Source organism: Diabrotica virgifera, chromosome 8 (genome assembly GCF_917563875.1).
Source record: "Diabrotica virgifera virgifera chromosome 8, PGI_DIABVI_V3a".
Classification (NCBI taxonomy): Eukaryota; Metazoa; Arthropoda; class Insecta; order Coleoptera; family Chrysomelidae; genus Diabrotica; species Diabrotica virgifera.
In genome coordinates this window covers 105,473,831-105,479,471 of record NC_065450.1, presented here as the reverse complement: position 1 = coordinate 105,479,471, position 5,641 = coordinate 105,473,831, and positions in this window count along the sequence as shown.

The window sequence follows — 5,641 nt, the reverse complement described above, 5'->3', positions numbered from 1 at the left end:
TCCTTCAAGCGTATCTAGACAGAGTACAAATTTGGTTTTTGGAATGGAAAATTAAAGTGAATGAAGGAAAATCTATTCAAGTTACATTTACAACACGAAGAGGAACTTGTCCTCCTGTAACTTTAAACAATCACCAATTACCATCAGCCAACGAGGTAAAATATCTTGGTATTCATTTGGACAGAAGTCTCACATGGAGGAAACATATCTGGACAAAGAGAAAGCAACTAGGTCTCCAATTCAGAAATATGTATTGGTTAATGGGCCGTTCATCAAGACTATCTCTGGATAATAAATTGCTGCTCTCTAAGGCAATACTTATGCCAATCTGGACATATGGGTTGGAACTATGGGGAACAGCCAGTCACTCCAACATCGAAATCATCCAACGCTTCCAATCAAAAACCCTCAGAACCATCACTAATGCACCTTGGTACATCAACAACAGAATTATTCATCGAGACCTTAAAACTGATACGGTACAAGAAGTCATCACAAAACGTAGCGCTGCTTACATTGCCAAGTTGGAGGATCATAAAAACCAGTTTGCACTTAACCTCCTAGACAATTCCCAAGAACAGCGTAGGTTAAAGAGGTTCAAACCATTGGACTTACCATTTAGAGTAAACTTTTAAACTAATGAGTTAGTAGTTATGAAATGTAATTATTTTGTACACAACTTTATAAAAATTATACTTTGATTTTGCCAGTGGGTAAAATCTTCCTTGTCCTTAGTCAATGTAATTACTTTTGTTTATTGTTGACACTCAACAGATTGCAAAATAATTTAAAAAAAAACCTATCCAGCGATATAATTTTTTTTTAAATCGGTTGCCAAATGACTGAGCAATTAATTTTTAAAATGAGAGATGCAATGCGGAAATCACATAACATAATATCATTTTGCTCAGTTATGTTATTTAGGTATGTGATATCCACGTTGCACCCCTCATTTTAAAAATTAATTACTAAGTGATTTGACAACCGATTTTGAAAAACTTTATATCGCTGGATAGGTGAATGTCCTTTCTTTCAATTTACAAAAAATATACTGGGTGTTCCATTAAAAAAAAGTCAACAAAGTTTTTTTCACAAATCCGCCATTTTTTATTTCGTATTTGAAAGCGATATAAAAAATTCAATCCATTCAGACAAAACTTTTACTAAAATAAAACATTTCAGCGAAATCGCATATTTCTATCTTGAACCGTTTAGAAGTTATAGGCAGTTAAAATGGGGGAAAATATAAGTGGACACCCGGTACAATAAAACCACAAAAAAAACACTAGTGGGAAACAATTACACCTGGTTTGCTGTGGAAGAGACTACGTATATTTGTGGAAGATACGTCGCTAATTTAATCATAGGTGTACTTCACGAAGAAATCTTGACAAAGGGTTATTTAGTGTGCTCAAAAGAACTAGAAGCAACAAATAACAATACAGTTCCAAGATTCGTAAATGACGCTTTAACAAATTTTTATCTTTCCGAGGCTGTGCCCACCAACAAAATAGTATTAATGCTTTTCGACGCTGCACCATATAATATGATCAAAACAGCATTAAATATTAAAGTGTTTTATCCAAGTCTAATTCATTGTACGTGTCTAGCACACGGCCTGAATCGCGTTGCTGAGACTATACGGCTGCAATTTCCACTTGTTAATGAGTTGATAAAAAATGGGAAAAAAAATTCATTAAAGCTCCTTTAAGGGTGAAACTTTTTAAAGACAGATTCCCTAACACTCCATTACCATCGGAACCAGTGTTAACTCGGTGGGGTAGATGGTTAGATGTAGCTTTATACTACGCCGAATATTTCGAAAATTTTAAAAGCTTCGTATTGGAACTTAAAGAGACTGCTAGCAAATCGATAAAATATTGTCAGGATGTTTTAGGTGAAACATAATTACAAAACAATCTTGCTTTTATCAAAAGCAACTTTTGTTCTGTGAGTGAAACAATAAAATATTTGGAGAAATAGCAAATGTCATTAGTTGAGTCGATCCAAAAAATAAACAGTTTTGAAAAAAAGATGGAAGGTATCCCTGGAAAAATTGGTCAGATAATATTAACGAAATTCAAAGATGTATTAACAAAAAACGAAGGATTTCAAAAGATGAAGAAAATATTTTCAGTTTTAAATCGAGAATACGTTGAAGATATAAATAATATGGATCCGGCAGTAGTGGCAAGGTATAAGTATGCAACGATAACCAGTGTGGACGTTGAAAGAAGCTTTTAGATATACAAAAATGTTTTGAATGATAGGTGCCGAAACTTTACGATGGAACATTTAAATGAGTAATTAGTTATTTCATGCTTTAAACAAAAATGATATATTTTCCTTCATCTAAAGCGTGTCGATAAAAATTAGGTTAAAGCATTTTTGTTTCAGTTATCTATTTTTTTGTTTATTCTATTTTATTATTAAATTTATAATAGGTCTTTACTAGTTCTTAAGCTAAGCCTAAAGATAATTATATATATTTTCTTAAAAAAAAAACGCTTTGTCAAAATTTCAAAATTTATATGCTTATTTTCATGCTTTTTTTGTATAATTAAATGCTTTTTTTCGTAAAATTGTTATGCTTTTTAAGCGCTTTTTTTGCGTTTCTTTATGCTTTTAGGATCAGTACGGATCAATTGGGGTATGGAGAACAAGCCTACGTTCTTTCCGATGAGGCTCCAATAAGAGCCGAAAATCGCGATTCAAGGGACTAGACTGCGCTCCGTATTCTAATTGAAAAGTAAGATTGTTTTGCCTTCGCATTGCAACTGAATTAAAAATAAAAATTTTATTTTTATATTGGTCTTTACTCCTTCGAGTAACTAGGTCCATTTTCTTTTGGAATTTACCAGCTGAACAGACGGGGTCGTGAATTGTAAGTTTTTTGAATTCCCTCTTGTCTTCTTCGCTTCAGCATCCATTTGGCTTGCAAATTTTAGAAGCCTTGGAGGTGTTACCAAGGAAATGGACCAATAAGTTTTCGATTTAAAAATCTTTTAGTAATATTTTAATATTTTCTAAATATTATTAATAATGCTATTAGGATCGAAAACTTCATCTTTTAATTGCCAGATGACGCTAGTCACCTAATATTTTCACTTCAGTTGCAATGGGTGGGAAAACCTCTCAGTACGGATCAATTGGGGTATGGAGAACAAGCCTACGTTCTTTCCGATGAGGCTCCAATAAGAGCCGAAAATCGCGATTCAAGGGACTGGACTGCGCTCCGTATTCTAATTGAAAAGTAAGATTGTTTTGCCTTCTCATTGCAACTGAATTAAAAATAAATTTTTTATTTCATTTTCAAATATTATTATTTGAGTTATTTTCAAGCAATTTCTGCAAAAAAATTTGAGTCACCTCTCAACGTCCATCTCAAAACAGATGCGCCCTGGACTAGCTATATTTCAGGTAATTTTTGGTTGGTATAACCTGATCCTGAATGGCCAGTAATGAACCTTCGGTTTCGGGGAACATCTTTCCTGATGTCAACCAGTAGTTCGACGCTATATTGTCGACATAATCTTGGCTGATCTCATTGGGATGTCGCCCGTGCAGAGGTTTATCCAACCAGGTGCGCATACTTTCGTCCTTAGTAAGGTGGTTTATGTGCATTTCTGATTCCCTCAGTTTGATCGGTGTTTTGTCATCTACTGCGCAGATAGCGCGATGTAGAGTAGATGTCTCAGCCTGCATCTGAAAATAAGTTCTTAAATTAGCAATTTGTTTATCTCATTGCTCACCTATATTCATCAAGTCCTCTTCCTCCTAAATTCCGGGGTAATGTCGTTCTTTCTGCTGCACTTCGAGGATGGTGTTTTTGTGTCTTTGTGAGGTGTGTTCTTAGTTTTCACTGAAGATTTTCTATATCCATTTTTGTCCACTTAACAATGCCAAACTCCGTAGTTATCTCTGTTTTCGTTTGTTTATGGTCAATTTTCCGCGCTTGCTTTACTCCAAGATATTTATACATATCGTTTTCACCCATGGCCTCGATGTTCTGGCCATTTTGCATATCGAATCCTCCGGGCTGTACTTCTGCTTTGACTATATTTACAACACGGCACTTGTCTAGTCCGAAGTGCATACTAATAACATTAGAAAATGATTCTACAGTTTTTAGCATCTCATCTAGTTGTTTTCGAGTGGAAGCCATTAATTTCAAATCACCCATATACAACAGATGATTAAGCTTGGCCTCCACATTGTTGTTATTTTTGATGCTAGAACCTGCGTCAGTGGAGTTCAACAGCTGAGATAGCGGGTTCATAGCTAGACAGAACCACAGAGGACTCAAAAGAATCTCCTCGAAACAGGCCCCGGCTGATTGCGATATTTTCAGTTTCGATGTTATTTTTACCAGGTATTTGAAGGTGAATTCTAGTCTTCCTCTCTGTCATTATATGCTCTAAGAAGGTCACTATATTATCATAGACTTTATATATTCTCAATATATCTATAAGCCATTCATGCGGCACTGAATCAAAGGCCTTCTTGTAATCAATGAGTGCACTAAAAAGGTTCCTGTTTTTGGAATATACCTGGTTAGAAATGACTGAGTCGATAATGAGTTGTTCTTTGCAACCCATAGAACCCTTAGCGCATCCTTTCTGTTGAGGCTCTATGATATTGTTCAGAGCACAGTGTTGGTAGATACGCCGGTCTACACAGGATGTGACCAATTTATACAAAGTTGGAAGACAAGTAATTGGGCGGTATTTGGCTGGATCTTGGGTGTTATTTTGATCCTTCGGTATTAAATAAGTGGTTCCCTGAGATAGGAATGATGGTATTTCCTGCGGATTAGAAATAATATGATTAATTAGTATTAAGGCACTTTGCCGAAACAGCTGTAGTAATAACATAGTTGTAATAAATTTTGTGGAAGTATAGAAAAACAAACGTTTTTCAGTGTTTTATTGTGAGATTAATTAGTATTGATAAGCAATCATGAACACTCCAAAACTTCTTGAGCCAAAAGTTTTGAACTCCGTCTGGTCCAGGAGATTTCCAGTTATGAAGCTCTTTGATGATATTTGAGACTTCTTCAGTAGTGAAGGGTTCGTAGAGAGTAGTAATGTAGTGTTGGCAGTTCTGTGTAGTATCTTCTATCCATCCAGCATTGTTGTTAAGAGCAGCTGGTGTGGAAAGTTGATTTCCCCAAAACTCATGAATTTCTGCTTGGCTTATCATCACGTTCTACGGTTTAAATTGAATTTTCGATAAAACGCCTTCTCTCAAAAAGTGCATTGTCGCATTTGTGGTTGTTACTAACTTTGTGCCTTCTTAGTCTCCTTAGTCGCCCTGAATAAACAGCAGATATTGTTTGTTATTATTATTACATAGTAATAAGGGCTGGGGTCAAAAAGACCCATAAGCCCATTTACAAGAGAAATGAAATATGTAGTACATTACAAAATAATTAGGTTCGCAAATAAACTGTAGACTAATAGATTGTACACAATACTGTTTAGCTTACAAACAAATAACTGTTTAGTTGGTTTTTAACTTTAGTTATTTGTTTATTTAATCTATTTACTGTTTCGAATATTAGTCATGTTGCTTTTCTTCTAATTTCTTCATCTTTCAGATTTAATGACCCACATATTATTCCGCCGATACCTTGATCGAA